Source organism: Callithrix jacchus, chromosome 1 (assembly GCF_049354715.1).
Source record: "Callithrix jacchus isolate 240 chromosome 1, calJac240_pri, whole genome shotgun sequence".
Taxonomy (NCBI): domain Eukaryota; kingdom Metazoa; phylum Chordata; class Mammalia; order Primates; family Cebidae; genus Callithrix; species Callithrix jacchus.
In genome coordinates, this window is record NC_133502.1 from 100,522,311 (window position 1) to 100,547,558 (window position 25,248).

Here is a 25,248-nt window from a genome sequence, read left to right on the forward strand (position 1 = left end):
CATAACCTTGGGTGAGGCTGCTCAGGGAACTCCTTTCCACAAAGGGCAATTCCCCTGTGAGCTATTAGCAGGCAACTTGGAAACTCTTAAAACGAACGCCTCAGTCTCAAAGGAAGGGGGTGATTTGGGTAGGCCTCCACAGCACCCACCACAATATCCAAATGCCTGGAAATGCCTAAAGCACATAATTATAGGTCTAAGACCTCAACTCTGAAAGCACAAACAGTTCTGCCTAACTGAAAAAACAACTAAACTTAGACACATTAGATTGGTGTAAGGCAGTAAATCAAGCAACTGGACAGGGAGATGAGAGTTAAATTGTTAAGTTAATTCAGATTCGGGGAGTAATAAAGCCAAAATCAGGTGCGCAGATGAACAGGGGGGCCCCTTGATTCACTGACTGGCATTACTTCACTGAACTAAAAAGGTGTTTCTTTTCTCCAGTCATTTGCTTGACTATTCTATCAAATAAATCTGTTATATTCTATCTCCTGAATATAACCTAAGTATCTTCTGGGTGTCCTAAGAAAGCTATAAAAAATGGAACAATATTAGCATAATAAATTCTGTTTTACAACTTTCACTCTGTTTTGTTGCTTGTTCGTCCTGAGTTCCCTGAAGTAGTCTTGTAATTATTTCTAGAAAGTTCCAGAACAGTCTCATATATTGATCTAGTCAATCAACAGGCCTACCTGCCATGCTTTTACTTTACTTTTTAGTCCTTTCTGGTATGGCCTATGGCCAAGCCCCACAATGCTTCTGAAAACCAGTTAAATATTAATAACTTACCATTACTCCTGTGGTCCATCATGGTGTAGCTTTTGCTGTTCCACTGCCCCACTGGGTACCTGTGATGCATGCACTAGAGATGGCAGTCTGGTTCCTTGTAGAAGTAGAAACAAGGTGTTTCCCCATTTTGTGTCCCTACATGATTGGAATAAAAGCAGTATTACTTTTGTATCCATGCATCTTAGAGTGAACACTGCTTTCCCTTCTCTTTCAGCCCATGGTCCCTCTTGACCAATGAGAGGCCATTCACTGTAACTTAGAAAATAATAAACTCTAGCCGGGCATGGTAGCAGCATGCCTGTAATCTCAGTTACCTGGTGAGGCAGGAGAATCATTTGAACCCGGGAGGTAGAGGTTGCAGTGAGCCGAGACTGTGCCTCTGCACTCCAGGCTGAGGGCAAGACTTCGTTACAAACAAACAAACAATAAACTCTAGGACCAATCCTGTGTTGCCTTCCCTTCTTTCTCTATCTCTATGTGGTGGGCAAAATAATGGAGCCCAAAGATTTCCATATCCTAAACCCTAGAATCTGTAAATATGTATGTTACATGGGAGGGAGGATTTAAGTTTGCAGATGAAATTAAGGTTACTGATCAGCTGACCTTAAATTGGGATTATCCACGATTATCTAGATAGGCCAGTAAACATGAATGAGGAGGCAGAAGAGGCATAGTCAGAGAAGGAAATGTGAGGATGAACACAGAGATTGGACTGAAAAAAAAAAATGCCCTCTTTGCAGATGGAAGGGGGCCATAAGCCAAAGAATGAGGGCAGCATCTAGAAGCTGGAAAAGGCAAAGGGAAAAAATCCCTCCTAGAGCTTCCAGGGGAACAGAGCATTGCCAAATACCTTGGCTTTACCCATGTCAGACCCATTTCAGACTGTTGACTTCAGAACTATAAGATCAATTTGGGCCGGGCGCGGTGGCTCAAGCCTGTAATCCCAGCACTTTGGGAGGCCGGGGCAGGTGGATCAAGAGGTCAACAGATCGAGACCATGCTGGTCAACATGGTGAAACCCCGTCTCTACTAAAAATACAAAAAATTAGCTGGGCATGGTGGCGCGTGCCTGTAATCCCAACCACTCAGGAGGCTGAGGCAGGAGAATTGCCTGAACCCAGGAGGCGGAGGTTGCGGTGAGCCGAGATCGCGCCATTGCACCCCAGCCTGGGTAACAAGAACGAAACTCCGTCTCAAAAAAAAAAAAAAGATCACTTTGTTTTAAGCCAACAAGTTCATGTGATTTGTTATGTTAGCAATAACATACTCTGACTCCAACTCTTAACTATTCCTATCAACAACATCCTCAGGCAAATCGATGCCTGCTAATGGTTGTGGTGAGCCCACCCCACTAGCCTGCCTAATGTGTCCAGACTGCTGAGTTCCCCCCATCTTCAAGGGAAATAGGTCCCCATCTTGTGAGAGTTCTGTCTTTTTACTAATCCACATCTCCATTACCATCAAATAAGCCGATGGAAGAGGTAGGGCCTGGAAGATTCATGTGTTAAAATTACTCTAGGTAAAATCCTTCTGATATAAAACAAATCTTCAGAGGTAAAGATTGGGGAGTTGAATAAACTGTACAATTATGTAAATTTTTTGGTACAATATGTGTGACAATAGGAACTAAAAGTTAAGGAAAAAAAAAAAAAAAACAGTCCAGTGATTGAATGTATATAGGAGCAGAAAATCGTTTCTTATGGAATTTTCTAACCCAAGAATCTGTAACTTATTTTTTGCATTTATGTTTAACATGACAAGGCAAGTTCTCAAAACCACATGGTAGATGGCTTGCTAAGTCACTAGGTAAAGGTATATATCATATATATCAGAAAAGCAGCTATGAAAATGCTTGATGATGAGAGGCTAAAGAATTAAGAGAAAGAAACCACTAATTTGAATAACATAGTAAAGAAAAGTAAGTTGACTTTTCTTTTTTAAATGTACACAGGATCTCAAAATAAAAGAAACACGTTGGAAAACACTTCTTATATTTGCTGAATCTTTTCATTAGTAAATTATTTGATGTCAACCCACAGAACTGTTCACATGCAGAACAAAAAAGACAAAACAAGTAAAACATTTTGAATTTTAAAAATTGCTCTTTTGTTTCAGTAAATATTTGTTGATTAAATTGTTTTTGCCTTTATAAGCCTATATTATGTGTGGTTTTCACTAAATAAATCAATGCAAATATTTTGTGAGGGCCTATACTTCTAAACAGCACAGATTTTAATCTAGCTTCTGGTTTGTTCTAAGCTGTATTTTTCAAACTTCAGCAATTCAAATACTACCTTTATGATTTTTGTCATATCTGCATAAGATTGTAGTAGCACTAATATTTTACTTAAGGAAATTAACTTTGTTTACTTAAATTTATGTTGAAGGAAAAGTATATATTACTAACAGAAATGAAAAAAAGTATCACTTGCTGGAAGTAGAGAGCATTGACAAATAAAACTGGAATAAAAATAACCAAAACATTTGCCCGTTGGAGTTTTGAGCTTGAGGATTGTTCTTTTTGTTGTTGTTAAAGTGGGTAATTAGCAGGCACTGAAGGTGCGAAAGACATACAATCCTTAGCTAATACTTGTTTCCCTTTAAGTTGACCAGAAGGATTGAAAGAAAGGTAAAAAGGAAATATTATCACTATGTGATTCAATGTACTTTATTATCATGTCTGAATGCTAAATAAAATGGCTTGGGAACATCAGGGATTTTGAAAATACCATTTAAAACCATTTAATTTTGCTTTCTGAATTGGTTTGTGCCATTGTCACCTATCACTGCTACTATGCTGCATAGACTTTTTCTCTATCTGAGAGAAAGATCTTTATCAAGCACCTATCTTTTACTACTTCAGAAGGCTCATATCTCTGCATTTAATTTCTAGCCCCATGTGTGCCATCTAATACAAGGCAACTCAACTCCAGTTCTTTGTCTTCTGACAAGACTGCCAGGATAAATTCAAGCTATGGCAGCAGTCATATATGAGGAATCACTATAGTCTTCCTACTGGCACATGCCATCATTTTTTTATCCAATTCTGTTCTGGTCTTTTTAACTAACTCTAGCTTGCCCATACAAACTCAAAGTGGGCACTCAGGCATTACTAGTCTAGGATTCACTTGGAACCACTCATACTTGTCTACTCTAGTTTCTTGCTACTCCAACTGTAGTCCAGTTGGACTGGAAGCATTGCATTACCTGGGAGTTTGCTAGAAATGTAGATTCTCAGTTTCTCCCACAGTCCTACTAAATCCGAATCTGTATTTTAAGAAGATCCCTCCCGCTCCCTTGGTGATTTTTATGCATGTTGAAGTCTGACAGGCACTGGTCAGCCTTCTCCATTTCCACTTCTCTGTATATCCTGGTTTGTCAGCTACTTCTCTCTACAGGCCTCTCCTTACCCTTGGACTTCTCTACCTCTTACTCAATGGTCCTCAAACTTGGTTGCATGCTGGAATCATCTGATGAGTTTTGTTTTAAAATTGTGATTGCTGTTCTCCACCTCCAGATTGTTTTTAATTATAAGTAGTGCCTAAATTTTAATTGCCCAGGTGATTCTAATGTGATGTCAATATTGCTATATATTGAATGAATGGTGGTTTGGACTCCTGGCACTGGGTGTCTGGCTCCACAAACCATTCTAGTAGTAGGGTGCATCTACCTTGACGTAACAAGTTAGGCCCAGTTGAACTTCTCTTGATGTTCTATATTAAGGACAAATAATTGATCGATTTCCTCCTCCAGTCTATGGGCAGAAACTCATATGGCTAATGCAGCAACAGTAGCAACATTATGCTTTTTCACTGCTCATCAAAACCAACTCTATCATTGTAAGAATATAAGTTTCAGTCTTAACAGATTTAATATCTGTTTAGGGTTCATTCTCTGTCTAAAAAATAATTTTAGCCACATAAATGATATAGCTTTTATAGAAACTGTAGACCTCAAGCCAAAAGGAAAGAATTTTGTCATTGTAAATTTTAGACCTATCCATAATGTGCTCATATAACCTAACAGTGGGAAAAAATCTGTTTAGGAACAAACAAGGGAGTTTGTTTTAGAACAATGTGCTTCATACAAACCTCATTTCAGTAACTCCTAATAACCCATCTATGTATTTGTCCCCACTGCAGCTTGGATCTGACTATGTACTCAGATGAATTTGGTCTCCATTGGAAGCCTTTATAAAACATGTGCCACAGAAAGTGTCAGCCATGACCAAATGTCATATATGCTGCTCCTATCTACCTCTACCTCACCCCCAAGAATCTGTTACTCATGTCTCTAGCCAAATTCCAATATCTAGTTGTATAGACCCTTAGCCTTGTGGTTTTTGTCAATTCCTGTTTAGTCCTTCTTCTGAATTCCTTATGCTTTGTTTTACAGATTTTCATCCAGGGCCATTGAATAACAATGATCACTAATTGCTAGATATTGCTAAGGAAATGCTAAATATCCAAATGTCACCCTATTTCCTCTTCACAGTAACCTTACTCTGATTTCACAGATAAGGAATCTGAGACATAGAGAGATTTATGTAACTTTTTGTATTAGTTTTGGCAAATTATGCTGTGGTAACAAATAACCCCAAATTTCAGTTGCCAACAAGACAAGCTCATAATAAATATCATTTGTAGGTCTGTGGTTTGGTCCTGGCACTTTGCACAAGGCACCTTTACTCTGAGATCCAGGCTGAAGGAGTTGACCCTCTCTGCAAAATGCTGTTTTCATAGCAGGGGGAAAAGAACAGTGAAAAAAAAATCATGGATTGATTCTTAAATCTTCTTTTTGGACTTGGTTTTTGTCACCTTTACTCATATTCACTTATCTAAGCCAGTCATATGGCCAAGCCTGAAATTAGTGCCTGCAGTGGGAACTCCTGAACAGAACCTCTGAAGAGATGACTTATTTATAGACAGAGTCTCGCTCTGTTGACCAGGCTGGAGTGCAGTGGTGCAATCTTGGCTCACTGCAACCTCCGCCTCCTGGTTTCAAGTGATACTCCTGCTTCAGCCTACTGAGTAACTGTGACTACAGGCGGACGCCACCATGCCCGGCTAATTTTTGTATTTTTAGTAGAAACAAGGTTTCACTATGTTTGCCAGGATGGTCTCAATCTCCTGACCTTCTGATCCACCTGCCTTGGCCTCCGAAAGTGCCGGGCTAACAGGTGTGAAAAGCTCGTATTTTAAACAAATTATACAAACACAGTTGCTCAGTCTCATAGTCAGAAAAAGGCAAAACTGGGGTTTGAATACAGCTCTAATAACTCTCAGCACTGCAGTGATGCTTCCATTTTGCTTTCTCCACTTGGCTGATTTTGAGTATTTAACACCTAGCATATCAAACTATACAATCCTTACATGCTCCTTCCTGATTTAGCTGTTCTCCCTGTATATAACTTCTGGTCTGAGTGAACTACAATCTTGACAAATATTTCTTCAACATAGCTGAACTGTAGGTTCCTGCTTTCCGATCAGCTTGGTAAGCCTGGGGTAAGTGTGAATCTATTTTCCAGCTCCTGTTCCACATATCAAATAAAGGTACTCCTATCTTCAAAATGATGGATACAGATAGCTTCTTTACTGATGCAGGAAAATTCACAGGGACCAAATTTTAGCAATGTGGCCTTAAACCCTGAAGAACTATATTTAAACTTGGACAAGAAACATTTTATGATGGTTTCCAACCAGAAATGAATCCTTTCTTGTGGTGGTTAAACGTGCTCTACAGGAAGTCTTGTTTATTGCTGATCTCAGGGAAGTGAATTAGTAAGGTTCTGTCAACACACTCGGATCACTTCAGAGTGGGTTAGCCCTCCAAAATCTACCCACTCATGTCATCTTTCACCACTTAAAAAGAGAGGCCACAGATTTAAAACTTCTTGTCTCTTGCCAATGTGAGGCAACTACAGAATCTTCTATGCTTTATTTCCAAACAGAAAATAAAATATACTTTGCTATGAGAAGATCTAGTTTTAATCATGTATTAATGATCATTGTAGGCTGAATTCTTCCCTTGTAGGCTGAATTCTTCCCTTGTAGGCAGTAATTTGGACCCTTTTTAAAAATCAGCATTTGCAAAAGCTATCTTATAACTTAAAAGTAGAGTTCATTTTTCACAGAATGTTATTGGAAAGGAAAATAAATAGGTAGTATAAAACTATCTTTATTACAATCTCTTTGCAAAGTATGACCTCATTGTATTGCCCTTTAAGAAACTGTGTTTACTTTCTTCAGTATACACATCCAACTAGTCTCTGAGGGGTCATTTCTATAGTTAGCAATATACTAAGCTTTATGGTCTATTAGAGACAATGAAAGTAAGACAGAATTGTATAAATAAAAGCTTAATTTATAGAGTTTTAAACTTGAAACAAGGCTTTCTCTCCAACAAAGCAGTTATTTCCATGCTAACTTGCCTCCCAATAAGCTCTGGTGAACGTAGTAGGATTGAATATGTCACAATCATCTCAATATATTGTTTTCATTGGATAGTTGACATATGTGAAATCATGATGAGGCATAAAAAATCACAGTTAATGTTTTTCAATATTCTTTTTTATGCTTTTCAAATGTTTACAAAAAGACATTTTCGGGGCCCCAAAGCTAGAATAAGACTTTTATTAGAATGCAAGAATCATAATGTGGGTGTTCTTCATAGGTGCTTTCTATGAAATTTCATCATGTATTTTTGTGTAAATAAAACAGAGAAAATGAAAACTGGAAAATGTGGTTCTGACCAAAGAATGATCTTCAGTTTCCTCCAAATTTAAGGCTTCATTCTTACCCAATACTTAACAAAAAGCAGTGCCTATTTCAACTTGGTAATCGTGGCTTGACTCCTGTGGCAGCTTTATAATTTTCTGTACAAGTAGCAATCACTGCGGTAGTTTTGACTAAATGACTACCGATAGGCCTTCTCTTGAATGAAATGACAAATATTCACTGAAAAAATTCAAGTAGACACTGTAAACTTGGAAAACTTCTAGGGTTAATGTGCTCCAAATGGCATTATGTGTTGGTAATAGCAATGATCTACAACTCCAACTTTAGAATCTACTTTCTATAGAGGGAAGAAACTGTTTTCTTTGACTAAAAATGATGGAGAGGGGGAGTTTTAAAAAATTTATTGTAAGGAAGCAGTTTAGAGAAGCTTAAAACTTGAGTACTTGTGGAAAGTACGGTGTGTATATGTAGGCTGATATGTATACCAGCACCAGGAAAACCATCTTGAAAAGAGACATAGAAGACCAGGCAATTGTGCCTTCCTCCTTTTCAGTTCCCACCACTCATTCTATTTGTTGTATGACTAAGAACTTGTTTTCTTTGAACAACAACAAGAAAAAATGATTTAGGCATTCAGGAAAACATCACAAATCGTATTTTAATTTCTATGATCTAATTGCTAAGACAATTGTATCCCTAAAGAATAATACTCTGTGCATTAGCTATATCATCTTCATTTCAGTTTTTCATCCTTGCATGATGAGACACCAGCGGGGCAGATTCAAAATAATCAAGCATAAAGAAGCTGCAGCCTACTTCCAAAATACATATTTACAATTTAAAAATAAACAAAACGTAACTTTTGCAATTACTAGGTTTCAGATATATACTCTATGTTTTACTTGGAAAAACAACAGAATTCTTCAAATATCTACATATTGGGTGGTTCTAGAGACTTCTGTTTATTTATTTTCAGTTGACAAATTAATATTGTATATATTTACTGTATAATATATAACAACATGAGGTTTTGGTATATGTACATACATTGGAGAATGACTAAATCAAGCTAATTGTTCTAGACAGACTTTTGATCTTAGCAAATCCTAAAATGATGCTGATTGTAGATTAAGAGTTCAAAGGAATGCAGTGCATGGGAAATTAATTTATGCCAGTGATATTGAAACAAATTATTTGCCTTTGAAGTTTGGGGGCTTTACTAATACAAAGATAAAATATAGCGGTTACTACCTTATTTGTACACCATAGAATAAACATTCACTTTGGGTTGGATGTAAAGAGTTTTTTGCACTAAAGCATAATCACATTGGAAATTTATATAATGATACTCTATCAACAATTAAAAAAAATTAAGTCAACAAATTTTAGAAAACAAGCATTGGAGGACACAAGTTTTCACTTTGCTGTTAACTGGCTGTATGATTTAAGTGTTGATTTCAGGTGAACAAACCTACCTCAGTTTTATTTCCAATCTATAATGGAAGTTAGTTAATTCTAGAAATAATTTGGATTTTGTTACTGCAAGTCCTGTGGAGGCATAGTTAGGAATTAAACAGAGGCCTAAAATCGCCATAAAAATAGAGTGTGTTAAGTCAGCTAATTAAGAATAAATGGGAGATTTTCAGTATATCTTTCTTTAATGGCAGCAAGAAAGGCAAGGTAAAGAGTGTAGAAGGCAAGGTAGGATTGGCAAGGGTCTAGTCTAATATGGGAAGAAAAGAGAAGAGCTTCTCACAGATGTCACCATAGTCTTAAAGGAATGTCAGCTGAAGAATTTATTGTAGACAACATCCTTTTTTCCCTAACATTGTCACTCTGAGAGCATGTGGCATCCAGCAGAGGACATTGTCACTCTGAGAGCATGTGGCATCCAGCAGAGGACATTGTCACTCTGAGAGCACATGGCATCCAGCAGAGGAGAGAGTGCCAAAACTGCACGTTCACACTGATATAACCCTTGGAGTTTACAAACCATGCCCTCATGTTAGCCTACTGTTTCTTTTCAGTATTTTAATGGCTGAGGCAGGGAATGAATGCAGTGGTTAAGCACATGGACTTTAGAGTCAGACAGTCTTGGGTTCAAATACTGTTCCATCCTCTTATCTGAACTTACTCTGGACAGTCCATTCCTTTAACAAAGATGTGTTGAATCTGCTATGCTGTGCACTGAGAATATAGAAGACAGGCAATAAATAAGTAAATGATGATTTTAGATTGATAAGGGCTCTCAAAAATCAAATATGGCTATGAAAAAGAGTAATAAAGCCTGGCTAAATGGGATGGGGTTTCAGGAAAAGCTAAGGAGGCAGCATTTGAGCTAAGATAGATGAGAAGATGGGGCCAGCCATGAAAGATCGATTGGAAGAATGCTCCCAGAAGAAAAAAACTGAAAATGCAAATGTCCTGTGGCAGGGAAGTGCTTACCTGGGCCAGGAAAAGCAATTCAGCTAATGCCCCTGAGTGCTGGGAAAGAAGGGGAACAGAGTGTGTGATAAATTCAAAGAGGTAATTAGTGGATAGATCCTGTGGGGCTTATAAGACATAAGAGGACATTTAGATTAGATTTTTCTCTATGCAGTTAAACCACTGCAGGGGTGGGGGTTGCAAAGGGTATGACAGTATTGATGATTTTAGAAGATCACCATTAATATTCCAACAAAGTAGATTGATGAACAGTGAGAGTGGAGGCAAGGATTCCAGTTCTGAGGCTATTTTAGTTTTTGAGTTTCTAGCCCTGGGTTTCACATTTGTAAAACGGGAATAATAATAGGTACATCATAGGGTAGATGTAAAAATTAAATGTGAAAAGATAAATAGGCAAATATGCAACTCTGACAAATAGTGATCATTCAATAAACAGAAGTTGTCATTGCCCCCCATATATATGTAAGAAAACTGACTCTCTTAGAGCTTACATGACATTGTCAAGGTCAGATATCCAAAATCCATAGATGACTGGAGCTTGAATCCAAGTTGTAGAATTGCAAAATTAGTGTAAGTCTACATTCACATAATTAAAAAAGGAGAGAGTTCAATTCAACAATTGCTTTTGAGACATAGAAAGAATGTGCCAGCACTTTCCTAGGATGTGAGGTTGCCAAGGCCTCTTCCAAGAAGGTCAAAGTGTAATAGGAGTGACAGATATGAACATGAACAATTTTGAATGAAAAATGAAAATTATAGAAATAGATGCCTCTCACAGAGAGGATTTTACATAATAAAGAATAGCTAAGTTTTGAGGTGTAATAAATGTTTACCAGAAAGATGCAAGGCATCAAGAACAGCTCAGGAGAGGTCACGGGATGAGAAGCAGCCTGTCACATGTGGCAAACTCTGAGTGATTTAGAATTATTGGTGTAAACAGCATATAAAGGAAGAAGGAGGAGTTGAGGTTGGGAGAAAAGGATCAGGGGTGAAATAATGACCAACAGGAAGGATTACATAGTTGAAAGTAAAAGCTATGACATTTATAGGCTGAAAACGAGTAGGATATGTAGACTGCCAGGGAGAAGGTGGCAATAGTGTCATTAAGTAAGTAGGAATTTACAGAAGTTAAACTTGCTGCCTGATTTATACTGCCTCATATGAGCATGAGCACTCAGAGCACATGGTGTACATAGGTGGAGATGCAAACTTTGCTGGATTAAGTGCCTTATTTATGGTCACTTAGACAGCAAATAAAAGAACCAGGAGGAGAGCCTAGATTGCCTACCTATAGTTCAAGCTCCATCTATTGACTACATTTCCATTATTCCATGTGCTCTATGTAATAGTAAAGATGGTTGAGAAAGAGCTAGAAGCAGAACAAAGCAGAAGAGATGGGTGACAGGACACTGAAGGCACAAAGGAAGATAAAGAGAAGGCAGAAGGAAAAGCAAAGAAATCAGCATCTGTCTAGATAATACTTGGATATAGGTTAAGGTTGGGGAATTGAGAACAGAACAACATAGTGCCTGGAGGACAGTAGAGACACAAAGACTTTAAGAAGTAGGAAAGGAGGGAGGGAGGAAAGGTGAGACATTGGCAAAAAGGAAGAGGGAGAAGGCCTGGGAAAGGACAGGAGAGAAAGGCAGAAGGAGAAGGGAAGATATACTGGCAAACAAGTTATGGGGGAGATTATGGCCAGTGTATTTGGATGACTATGCCTGGAGAAAATGTCTCTCTGAATAGGAAAACAGGGACATGAAACTCTGAGTTGGTAAGCGCCGGTGATAATTCATAGCAGTTACAACAGTGTGGCTGACATGGTTTGGAGCTGGAGAAGACTGGAAGAAATTTTCCTCTCCATTGCTTCCCATCTCTCACAGCACTCAGGAACATTGGCTGAACTCTGTCCTTTCTTGACATGATTGTATTTCGTAAACCTCAAATAAAGACACATAACCTGATTTAAAAATAAAAGAAAAACTTTGCTGCCACTTCCACGTAGAAAAGATAATACAAAAATGTAGCTAGTTGTCATTTTAGAGTATTCTCATGATAATATGACTATAGTAATAAAGAATAGTTGAAATTGGCCGGGCGCAGTAGCTCATGCCTGTAATCCCAGTACTTTGGGAGGCCGAGGTGGGTGGATCACAAGGTCAAGAGATCGAGACCATCCTGGTCAACATGATGAAACCCGTTTCTACTAAAATACAAAAATTAGCTGGGCATGGTGGTGCATGCCTGTAGTAGCTACTAAGGAGGCTGAGGCAGGAGAATTGCTTGAACCCAGGAGGCGGAGGTTGCAGTGAGCCGAGATCACACCATTGCACTCCAGCCTGGGCAACAAGAGCGAAACTCCATCTCAAAAAAAAAAAAAAAAAAAAAATAGTTGAAATTGAGATATCTCAGAAATTCCAAAAAAATGTGGTAATAACAATTAATCCTTTTTGAGTGCCAAGCATTGTCCTAAGAGCTTAAGTCATTCAATACTCTCCACAACTCCGTGAAGTAAATTCTTTCATAAACTCCACATAATAGATAAGAAATCGGTGGCACAATGAGGTTGAGTAACTCCTCAAGGTCATAAAAATAGCAAATGGCAGAACTGGACCTACATTTTGTGGTTTCCAACTACTACATGAAATTCCCAAAGGGCTTCATTACATTTCTTTCAGTTCTGTTTGATGGCAATGTTATCTCAAAGAATTTTGGAACAGAAAGGTTATGAGTTTTACAGGTTCTGTTAATTTAATCTACCATTTAAAATATTTATATATAGGTAAGTTAAACATTATGAACCATTAGATAACTTAGGCAAAGAGATTTGAGATCTTCATAGGGAGCTGACATGAATAGTTCTCACTCCCTCTTTCAAAATGAAAAATATCTTGCCAAACAAAGGTGAAAAGTCCCAAGCCAAACACTAAAGTAGGTAGTATTTCTTTCTGTGTTGCTCTATGAAATATTGGCAGCCAGACATATTTCTCAACCCTAGAAGACATAAATCTTTCCAAGGGAAACCAAATTTCTTTGGTTTATCTGCCAAACTATGACTTCAGCCTTGAATCTCATCTCAGAAAACTCTAAACACACTTTTCCTCCCCTGTGTTTAATTTTAAGCATATCTTCCCTTCCCAAAGAGCATTTTCTTTCTTTTCGGTGGCTGTCTCTCACCCTATCTTATCCTGTGTGCCAACCTGTGAGTGCTGACCTGCTGAGAGATGGGCTGTCTAAGCCAATTCAAGCCCTCTGCACTCCCACCTCATGCCCATGCCCCTCTGTTCTTCTTTCCTCTACTTTATATGTTTTTCTTTTTACTAACAGTCTTGGCTTTCAATTCACATTCCCTTGAAGGTTGATGATTTCACTCCGTAAGTCTTTTTTCCCTGGACCTGCTGCTGTCTCTGTCATCATAGTGCCTGTTGACTTCTTACTTTCTGCCTATATGGCAAAGGATTCACAGGTTTCATTTAAAAATAGTTTTAAATCACTCTTTCAGTAACCAAAGGCTAATTGACTAGATTGACTCTTGAGCAATTAGATTGATATAAATATGCAAACATATCTGAAGCTATATGTGCTTTAGGGTGAAGAGAATTAAGGTTCCTAAATGTGGAAGGGATGATGTTCATACTCCAGAAATTGAGATCAGCATGATACCTCTGTGTATTCACATGAAGGAGACAGTAGGGTGTAGGGAAATACGCACTGGGCTGAGAGACAGGAGATCAGGTCCTAGTCTAAGTTCTGACTCAAGGCAAACCCGCTGTGTGACACTGGGAAGAAAGCTACACCATCATTCACTCTGGGTGTCCTTTTGTTCATGTCAGATAAAGCACCAGACTAGGTAGATTCTAAACCTGCATAAACCTTAGACTCTCTTGAACACTCTGGAGTTTCACAACAGAAATAGAAAGTAGGGCTTCAACAAAGACATACTTAATGAGAACCCTCACAAATAAAGCCCTAGAATCTGAATATATGGTTTTATTTAGCCACCCCAGTCTAGGTTTAAGTACCAGCATCAGGAGACCTTTTGATTTGCTAAATTAGCATGTCCTTCATGTTTCATCAGTATTTCGCAGGCAGGGTGTATTATAAAACAGGAACACTCACTGCTATCCACTAGAATAATGCTTCAGAAATGGCTAGTGCTGAACTGAGCAACAGAGAGAGCCAGAGAACTCTGTCCTTTCTTGACATGATTGTATTTCGTAAACCTCAAATAAAGACACATATTGCTTGTTGCTCTGGACTAGTTTATGAACTTGTTGCTCTGGACTAGTTTATCAGTTGCTTGGATGGTCAAGGATTATCGTACAGCAAGTAACAGCAACAATCCCTCCTCCTATATGATTTTTCTGTCTTAATATACTGTAATCACAATCATTTTCAGGGCTACTCCTAAAAATAGATGCATTACTTTGACGTAACTGTGATATATATTTTATATAGCTATATTATATAGCTCTGATCTGACCAGGTCTACTTTTACCTTAAAGATACTTGTCACATCCTTTCCATGAAGATTATATTCATGGCTCTTGGTGTTTTATTGGTATATGAAAGTGCCATGAGAGGAACCACCTAAAGTTGCCGTTCATAAGAGCCAGGTGAGAACAAGGCCTTTCAGGATCTGGGCATTTGTTGACCTCATTTCTTTACCACCAAGAATCCTTTTCATGTTAAAAAATATATATATGTGATTTTTTGGGGGGTAATTATTTATCTGATTCTTGCATAATTGCCCCACTTTAATTATTGTCTTCCTTTCTTCACATGTTCTTCCATCTATTTCCTTTATCAGCTGATTCTGCCATCATTCCCACAAAAAGCAGTGTATTTTGGCCGGTGGGGTACCAAGAGGCGTGATGCAAGCAGAGGCTTCAAATGTGCTTCCACTCTTATACTTTTCCATAGGAAAAGCCTCTCCCATGTAGCCACCACGATGCTGCCTGGGACCCAGAAGGAATGTGTATGGATAGCACACCTTTCCCATCTGCCCCACATCCTTAAGCAGAGCCACACACCTGGGCCCAGCTTACAACAACAGTTCACCAGCCAAACTGCAGGTGGGAAATAAATTAGCATGATTTAAAGCCATTGAGTTTTGGAGTGGTTTGTTACACTGCAATAACTGATTGATTCCGTTTGTCAGTCAAGGTTTTCTGCCTTTCCCTGGCCAATAGGGAACATGTGATCCAATCTAGGCCAATCAGATCTTTTTCCCAGAATTACAAAAGGCTGATGAAGAATAGAAACTGCCTCATCCCAGCAATCAGCCATTCCCTAAAATATCTATTTATTAGTTCCTGATACATGGATCACTGAGGCTCTCCCTGTACCTGTTCTTCCCATGTTTGTTCAGCAAGCATCCCTCATGCTTTGTCGGTTTTTCATATCTTTCTAATGAAGGTTTCTTATATCACTCCCTTATGTTCTCATGTATATTTATATTCCAAACAATTGTTTTTTATTTAAATTAGAGTCTTTTCTAATGCTTGCAACCATAAAATCTTAACTGTTACTGAGGGCCTCAAAGGGAAGTAAAGGAAGTAAAGGGTATCAAAAGGAAAAGGGTGTCAGTCACACAAATGGGGTGACATATATATGTGTATATATATACATATATATGTATGCATACATATATGTGTGTGTGTGTGTGTGTATACTTACATACCATATTTACTTTATTCACTTGTTGGTTGATGAGCATTTAGGCTGGTTCCATGTTTTTGCAATTGTGAATTGTGAATTGTGCTGCCATAAACATGCATGCAAATGTCCTTTGCATATAATGCCCTTTATTCCTCTTCATAGATAACCAGTAGCAGGGCTGTTGGGTCAAATGGTTGTTCTACAGGAATCTTCATACTGTTTCCCATAGTGGTTATACTAGTTTTACATTCCCACAAGCAGTGTAGGAGTGCTCCCTTTTCACCAAACTCATGTCAATATCCACTATTTTATTATTATTTTTTAATTATGGCCAGTCTGATAGGAGTAAGGTGGCAGTTCACTGTGGTTTTAATTTGCATTTCCCTGAAAATTAGTGATGTTGAGCCCTTTTTCATTTGTTTGTTGACCATTTGTATATCTTCTTTTAATAATTGTTTATTCATGTCCTTTGCCCACTCTTTGATTCTTTGATGGGGTTATTATTTTTTTTCTTGCTGATTTATTTGAGTTCCTTGTAGATTCTGGATATTAGTCTTTTGTCAGGTGCACAGATTGAGACAATATTCTCCTACTTTGTGGGTTGTCTGTTTATTCTTCTATTTTTTTTTTTTTTTTTTTTTTTTTTGCTGTGCAGAAGCTTTTTAATTTAATTATGTCTGATCTACTTATCTTTGTTTTTGTTGCTCTTAGTTTTGGATTCTTGGTCATGAACTCTTTGCCTAAATCAATGTCTAGAAGAGTTTTTCCAATGTTATCTTCCGTAATTTTTGCAGTTTCAGGTCTTAGATTGAAGTCTTTGATCCATCTTGAGTTGATTTTCATATAAGGTAAGGTTTCATTCTTCTACATGTGGGTTGCCAATTATTCCAGCACTATTTGTTAAATAGGGTGTGATTTCCTCATGTTATGCTTTTGTTTGCTTTCTTGAAAGTCAGTTGGTTGTTGGTATTTGGCTTTATTTCTGGGTTTACTATTCTGCTCCATTGTTCTATGTGCCTATATTTTTACCAGTAACATGCTGTTTTGGTAACCAAAGCCCTGTGGTATAGTTTGAAGTTGAGTAATGTGATGCCTCCAAATTTGTTCTTTTTGCTTTGTCTTACTTTGGCTATGTGGGGTCTTCTTTGGTTCCATACAAATTTTAGAATGTTTTTTTCTAGTTCTATAAAGAATGGTGATGATATTTAGATGGGAATAGCATTGACTTTGTAGATGGCTTTTGTCAGTATGGCCATTTTCACAATGTTGATTCTACCCAATCATGAGCATTCAGTGTGTCTATTTCTTGGTATCATCTGTGATTTCTTTCATCAATGTTTTGTAGTTGTTTTTGTATGGATCTTTCACCTCCTTGGTTTTTTTCTTAGTATTTTATTTTTTTTGCAACTGTTGTAAAATGGGCTGAGTTTCTGATTCTATTCTCAGGTTGGTAGTTGTTGGTATATAGCAGTGCTACTAATTTGTGTGCATTAATTTTGTATTCTGAAACTTTACTGAATTCATTTATCAGATCTTGAAGCTTTTTGAATGAGTCTTTAGGGTTTCCTAGGTATATGATCAAATTATTGGCAAACAGTGACAGTTTGACTTTTTCTTTACTGGTCTGGATGCCCTTTATTTCTTTCTCTTGTCTGATTTCTCTGGCAAGGACTTTCAGTACTATTTGAATAGAAGTGGTAAAAGTAGGCATCCTTGTCTTGTTCCAGTTCTCAGGTGGAATGCCTTAAAGTTTTCTCCATTCAGTCAAATGTTGGCTGTGGGTTTGCAATAGATGGCTTTTATTACCAAGATGCATATCCCGTCTATGCCAATTTTGCTGAGGATTTTAATCACACAGGGATGCTGGATTTTGTCAAATGCTTTTTCTGCATCTATTATGATAATCATATGATTTGTCTTTAATTCTGTTTATGTGATGTTTCACATTTATTGACTTATTTTTGTTAATCCAGTCCTGCATCCCTGGTATGAAACCCACTTGATCATGGTGGATTATTTTTTGATATGCTGTTGGATTCAGTTAGCTAGTATTTTGTTGAGGATTTTTACATCTATGTTCATCAGGGATGTTGGTTTGTAGTTTTCTCTTTCTGTTATGCCATTTCCTGATTTTGGAATTAGGGTGATACTGGCTTCATAAAATGATTAAAGGAGGATTCGCTTTTTCTATCTTTTGCAATAGTTTCAGTAATACTGGTACCAATTCTTCCTTGAATGCCTCATAGAATTCAGCTGTGAATCCATCTCATCCTGAAACTTTTTGTTAGCAATTTTTTTTATTACTGTTTCAATCTCGCTACTTGTTATTGGTCTGTCAGAGTTTCTATTTCCACCTAATTTAATCTAAGAGGGTGATATATTTCCAGTAATATATCCATCTCCTTAGATTTTCTAGGTTGTGCATGTAAAGGTGTTCACAGCAGACTTGAATGATCTTTTGTATTTCTATGATATTTGTTATAATGTCTTCCATTTCATTTCTAATTGAGCTTATGTTGATCTTATCTCTTCTTTTCTTGGTTCATCTCACTAATGATCTATTGATTTTGTTTATCTTTTAAAAGAACCAGCTTTTGTTTCATTTTTCTTTTGTATTTTTTTTTGTTTTCTTGTTTAATTTTATTTAGTTCTGCGCTGAACCTTTTTTTCTTTTTTTTTGAGACAGAGTCGCATTCCATCACCAGGTGCCAGGCTAGAGTATAGCGGCATGACCTCAGCTCACTGCAACCTCCGCCTCCCAGGTTCAAGCAATTCTCCTGGCTCAGCCTCCTGAGTAGCTGGGACTACAGGCGCATGTCACCATGCCCAGCTAATATTTTTGTTTTTTTAGTAAGATGGGGTTTCACCATGTTGGCCAGGATGGTCACGATCTCTTGACCTTGTGATTCGCCTACCTTGGCCTCCCAAAGTGTTGGGATTACAAGCGTGAGCCATCATGCCCAGCCTGAACTTTTTTTTCTTCTACTGAGTATGGGTTTGGTTTGTTCTTGTTTCTCCAGCGCCTTGAGGTGTGACCTTAGATTGTCTATTTGTGCTCTTTCAGATTTTTTGATGTAAGCATTTATTACTATGAACTTTCCTCTTAGCAGTGCTTTTGCTGTGTCCCAAGAATAGTGCTCTGTCACTATTCTTGTTCAGTTCAAATACTTTTTAAATTTTCATCTTGATTTCATTGTTACCCAAAGATCATTCAGGATCAGATTATTTATTTTTCATATATTTGTATAATTTTGAGGGTTCCTTTTGGAATTAATTTCCAGTGTCATTCAACTGTGGTCTTAGAAGATAATTGATATAATTTTGATTTTCTTAAGTTTATTGAGACTTGTTTTGGAACCTATCATATCATCTATCTTGGAGAATGTTTCATGTGCTGATGAAAAGATGTTTATTTTGCAGTTGTTGGGGAGAATATTCTGTAAATAGTGGCTAAGTTCATTTGTTTTGGGTTATAGTGTAAGCCCCATTGTTTCTTTGTTGACTTTCTGTCTTGAGGGCCTGTCTAGTGCTGTCAGTGGAGTGTTCAATCCCCACATTTTTATTATGTTGCCATCTATCTAATTTCTTAGGTCAGGCAGTAATTGTTATAAATTTGGGAGCTTTAGTGTTAGGTGCACATTTATTTAGGATTGTGATATTTTCCTGTTGGACTAATATTTTATCATATAATGTCCCTCTTTGTCTTTTTTAACTGTTGTTGCTTTAAAGTCTCTTTTGTCTAATATAAGAATAGCTAATAATCCTGCTTTCTTTTGGTGTCCCTTTGCATAGAATAACATTTTCCACCCATTTACCTTAAGTTTATGTGAATCCTTATGTGTTAGGTGAGTTTCTTGAGGCCAGCAGATATGCAGTTGATAGATTCCTATCCATTCTGCCACTCTGTATCTTTTAAGTGGAACATTTAGGTCATTTACATTTAACATTAGTATTGAGATAAGAGGTGCTACTCTATTCATCATGCTAGTTGTTGCCTGAATATCTTGTTTTTTTTGTTTTATTCTTTGTGTTATGATTTTATAGGCCCTGTGAAATTTATCTTTAAGGAGGCTCTATTTTGGTGCATTTTAAGGTTTGTTTCAAGATTTAGAACTCCTTTTATCATTTCCTATAGTGTTGGCTTGGTAGTGGCAAATACTCTCAGCATTTATTTGTCTAAAAAAGACTTTATTGCTCCTTCATTTATGAAGCTTAGTTTTGCTGGATACAACATTCTTTGTTTGTTTGTTGTTAATTATTTTGTTTGAAGAGGCTGAACATAAAACTCCAATCTTTTCTGGCTTGTAGGATTTCTACTGAGAAATTTGCTGTTAATCTGATAGGTTTTGCTTTATAGCTTACCCAAAACTTTTGCCTCACAGTTCTTAAGATTTTTTCTTTTGTTTTGACTTTAGATAACTTTATCACTATGTTCCTGGGTGATGATCTTTTTGTGATAAATTTCTCAGGTTTTCATTGATCTTCTTGTATTTGATGTCTAGATTTCTAGCAAGGCCAGGGAAGTTTCCCTCGATGATTTCATCCAGCATCTTTTTTTTTTTTTTAAAGAAAGGAAGAGAAAGAGAAAATGGGGAGAGAGAACAGGAGTCTTGCTCTATTGCCCAGGCTGGAATGCAATCTAGAAATAGGTATTAGAAACCTCTTTTATGCTGATGATTGTGCTTAACAGCAGAGACAGGAAGGAATAAGAAAAGAAAATAACAAACAGCCAACCAATATTTCATTTAAATCTGTGAAATGCTGTGCAAATGCTGAAGAGTGATTTGCTTCCATTTATGTGGTCACTTTCAAAATAGGTGTAATGTCATACTACAAAAAAATGTATGTTCTGTGGACCTGGGGTGTAGAATTCTATAAATATTCACTGAGTTTACTTGTTCGAGGTCTGAGTTCAAATCATAAATGTCTCTGTTAATTTTCTATCTAATTGATTTGTCGAATATTAACAATGTGGTGTCAAAGTCTCCCACTATTAGTAAGGGAGTCCAAGTCTCTTTATAAGTCATTGAAAACTTGTCTTATATATCTGGGTGCCCCTATATTGGGTACATATATATTTATGATCATTGACTCCTATTGTTGCATTGATCTTTTTATCATTATGTAATGTCCTTCTTTGTTTCTTTTAGTCTTGGTTACTATTGTAGTCTATTTTGTCAGAGACGAAAGTTACAACTCCTGTTTTTTTTGTTTGTTTGTTTTGTTTTTCTTTCCTCTCCATTTGATTGGTGAGTCTTCCTCCAACCTTTTGTTTTGAGTCTTTGTTGTCCTTGCTTATGAGATGGATCTGGATACAGAGTGCCGATGTGTTTTGACTTTTTAATTCAGTTTATGTGTCTGTGTCTTTGATTGGGGCATCTAATTCATTTAAATTCAGGATTAATATTGATATTTGTGAGTTTAATATTGTCATTTAATGCTGGCTGGCTATTTTGCCCATTAGTTGATATAAATACTTCATTATGGAGATACTCTTTATCTTTTGGTAAGTTTTTGGGATGACTGATACTGGTTGTTCCTTTCTGTGTGTAGTGCTTCTTTCAGAAGCTCTTATAAAGCAGGCCTGGTGGTGATGAAATCTCTGAGTGCTTGCTTGTTCGTGAAAAATTTTATTTTTCCTTCATTTATAAAGCTTAGTTTGGCTGGATATGAGATTCTGGGTTGAAAATTCTTTTCTTTGAGGATATTGAATATTAACCCCACTCTCTTCTAGCTTGTAGGGTTTCTGCTAAGAGATCTGCTGTAAGTCTGATAGGCTTCCCTTTATGGGTAACCTGACCTTTCTCTCTAGCTGCCCTTAGAATTTTCTCTTTTATTTCAACCCTGGTGAATCTAACAATTATGTGTCTTGGGGTTGCTCTACTTGAGGAATATCTTTGTGGTGTTCTCTGTATTATGTGGAGATGAGTATTGTCCCACCTTACTAGGTTAGGGAAGTTTTCCTGAATAATATCCTGAAGAATACTTTCCAGCTTGGATTCATTCTCTTCATGACATTCAGGTACACCTATCAAACGTAAATTAGGTCTTTCCACATAGACCCATATTTCCTGGAGGCTTTGCTCATTCCTTTTTACTTTTACTTCTCTAATCTTGTCTTCTCATTTCATTTCATTAAGTTGGTCTTCGACCTCTGATATCCTTTCTTCTGCTTGATCAATTCGAGTGTTAAAACGTGTGCATACTTCTCAGAGTTCTCGTATAGCATTCTTCAGTTCCATTAATTCACTTATATTCTTCTCTAAATTGTCTATTCTCGTTAGAATTTTGTCAAATCTTTTTTCAAAGTTCTTAGTTTCTTTACATTGGGCTAGAACATGTTCTTTTAACTCACAGAAGTTTCTTATTATCCATCTTCTGAAGCCTAATTCTGTTATTGGAATGCGCTCATTTTCCATCAGGCCTTGTTCCCCTGTTGATGAGGAACTGTGATCCTCTTTAGAGGGAGAGGCATTCTGATTTTGAGTATTCTCAGCCTTTTTACGCTGGTTTCTTACCATTGTTGTAAATTTATCCACCTGTCGTCTTTGTAATTACCAACTTTTAAATTAGGTCTCTTAGTGGACGTCCAACTTGTTAATTCCCAGGGTTGAAATGTGAGCAACCCACTGCGCTGGCTAAAACAGCGGCATCAAGATTCTTGGTGCTCTTCTGTCTGGGAGTCTCCCGTCTGGCTTCCCTCCTGAATCCCTTCTTCAATCAGCTCCAAACATCAGCCAAAAGGGGAACCAGTCCCGTTTACTCTGCACCAAGAACTGCTGCGCTGGGGCACCGGCAAAACCGCAGAGCCGGCTGCAAGAGACATGCTGGCGACCTGCAGGGCTCCTCTGCTGGGAATCTCCTAGTCCTTGTGCAAGAAAGATTCGTCTGAAAGTGTGGTGTCCTCTTGTTCTCTGTGCTTTCACTGGGAGCAACAAGCCTGAGCTGCTAGTGGTCAGCCATCTTGGATCTCTCCTCATCCAGGATCTTTTCCAAACTTTTAGATTTTTCTTCTGCCTCAGAATACCAATTGTTCTTAGGTTTGGCCATTTAACATAATTTCAAATTTCTTGGAGGCTTTATTTATTTTAAGACAGAGTCTTACTCTATCACCCAGGCTTTAGAGCAGTGCTTTGATCTTGGCTCACTGCAACATCTGCCTCCCAGGTTCAAGCAATTCTCATGCCTCAGCCACCTGAGTAGCTGGAATTCCAGGCATGTGCCACCACACCCAGCTATGTTTTATATTTTTAGTAGAGACAGTTTTGCCATGTTGACCAGGCTGGTCTTGAACTCCTAAGCTCAAGTGATCTGCCTGTCTCAGCCTCCCAAAGTACTAGGACTATGGGCATGACCTACCACATCTAGCCTTTTTTAAAGATTATTTTTGTTTGTCTTTGTCTGATTGGGTTAATTCAAAAGCCTTGTCTCCAAGCTCTGAAGTTCTTTCTTCTACTTGTTAGATTCTATTGTTGAAACTTTCCAGTACATTTTGTATTTTTCTAAGTATATCTTTCATTTCCAGAAGTTGTGATTGTTTTCTTTTTCTCTGGAGCATTTTTCATCCATATCCTATATTGTCTTTAAATCTCTTTATGTTGCTTTTCACCTTTCCCTGCTATCTCTTTGAGAAGCTTAATAATCAACATTCTGAATTTTTTATCAGGTAATTCAGAGATTTATTCTTGGTTAGGATCCACTGTTGCAGAGCTAGTGTCGTCTTTTGGCGGTGTTACAGAAACTTGTTTTGTCATATTACCAATGTTACTTTTCTGATTCCTTCTCATTTGTGTAGTCTATTTCAGTGGAAAAGTCTGGAACTCAATGATTGCTGTTCAGATTCTTTTTTCCCATGGGCTGGTCTCTTGATGTAGTATACTCTCCCTTCCCCTACAGATGGGTCTTCCTGCAAGCCTGACTGCAGCGATTGTTGTTGCTCTTCTGGGTCTAGCCAACCAGCAGAGCTACCAGGCTCTGGGCTGGTGCTGAGGAATGTCTGCAAAGAGTCCTATGATGTGATCCATCTTCAGGTCTACCAGCCATGGAACCAGCACCTGCTCTGGTGTAAGTGGCAGGGAAGTGAAGTAGACTGACAGAGTCCTTGGTTGTAGATATGTTTAGTGCGTTGGCTTTCTTGGATGCTGATTCTGCTAGCAGTAAAGTTGTCATGTAGACAGATTCAGGACCACTGGTTAGCCAGGATGTTGTAGGTAGTAGAATTAGCTGTTGTTTTCTCCTTCCTTGGAGCAGGGTTGTTCTGCCATGAGTTGCTGTAATGTCCTGAGTTGGTGATTGGCCTCCAGCCAGGAGGTGGTGTTTGCAAGAGAGTGCCAGAGATTTTTGCATGTCTTGCGGAATTTGCAGTGGCCAGCTGTTTCTTTCAAAGGATCTGTGAATTATTTTGATTTTCCTAGTCTGCTCCTGTGTTGCTTCCTGGAACAAAAGTTGATAGTGTGAGTCTCCACATGCTATTCTGTCCTGTCCAAGTGCGAGCTGCACGTCAGCCCTGTCCCTATCCACCATCTTCCTAGAACTGCCCTACAACTTGCTTCCATGAATCTTGAAAAAATCTTGGCCTAACTCACAACATGAAGCATGTTTGTTACCTATCTTTTCCTAGCCTGTTTCTCACATTAAACATACATTTGTCATGAAACAGAGATTCTGAATGTTTTTCTTGTAAATTGTTATTAATGAGCAGATCTATTTAAGTAAAAATATTCTGAATTCTTATATAGAATTTCAGAAAACAAAAAATTCAGTGTCCTGCTTAGAAGCAACTCTTATTTTTTTAATGTCTTTTCTACAATAACTCTGAAACTCAAGAGGTGAAGAAGACATGTTCTATCTTGACAGTCCTGTTGGTTGTTGAGATTAGGAAAGCCTTGAATGTCACCTGAAATTATACTCTACATTTGTTAATATTAGAAAAGCATTGTTTTTTCCATTTACATTTTCCTTCTGCCACAGCCTCAGGTTAAAGCAGTAACATAAGTTTAATTATGTTAACTGAAATAAGCCAGTCACAGAAGGACAAATACTGCATGATTCCATGCATACATATGAGGTAGGTAAAACAGTCAAACTCATAGAAATGGAGAGTGGAATGTTGGCTGCCAGTGGAAAGGAGAAATGGGGAGGTGCTGTTCAACAGATATAGTTTTAGTTGTTCAAGGTGAGTAAGTTCTAGAGATCTGCTGTATATTGTGCCCTTAGTTAACCACACTGCATTGTACCCTAAACATTTTGCTGAAGTTAGATCTCATGTTACATGTTCTCACCATCAATCAATCAATCAATCAATCAATCACAGAATGGGGCAGAAGGTGATCTGGATCTTCCTGTATATTTAAACTTTACTTATGAATGGGGCAGACACTGAGAGTGAGCATTTATAATTCAGATATTACGTAACTTTTTAGAGTGCTGAATATGTGCCATCAAAAATGTGCAGGGTGATAGGCCCTGACAGATGTTAAACATTCTTTCTCATCAGAATCATGAATCTTTGTTCCATGAATCATGAAAAAAAGACTGCCTAAGATCTTTGAAATGAATATGCAACAGAAAACAAATTTATCACAATCAAAAAGTGACTCAAAGGAAATAAACTTCT

The 25,248-nt window shown here is 37.7% G+C and overlaps 1 long non-coding RNA gene across 3 annotated transcripts in view; it reads right to left on the minus strand.

Moving 5' to 3' along the window:
* Nucleotides 1-25,248, minus strand: part of LOC118154488 (uncharacterized) — a 73,798-nt gene that overhangs the window by 34,973 nt on the left and 13,577 nt on the right. For 2 of the 3 annotated variants that reach the window (XR_004744429.3, XR_004744430.3), the window contains exon 3: nucleotides 790-924. This is a non-coding gene — a long non-coding RNA (uncharacterized LOC118154488). Of the gene's footprint in view, nucleotides 1-789; nucleotides 24,066-25,248 lie in introns of all 3 variants that reach the window. The other variant, XR_013526510.1, reaches the window with a different exon arrangement.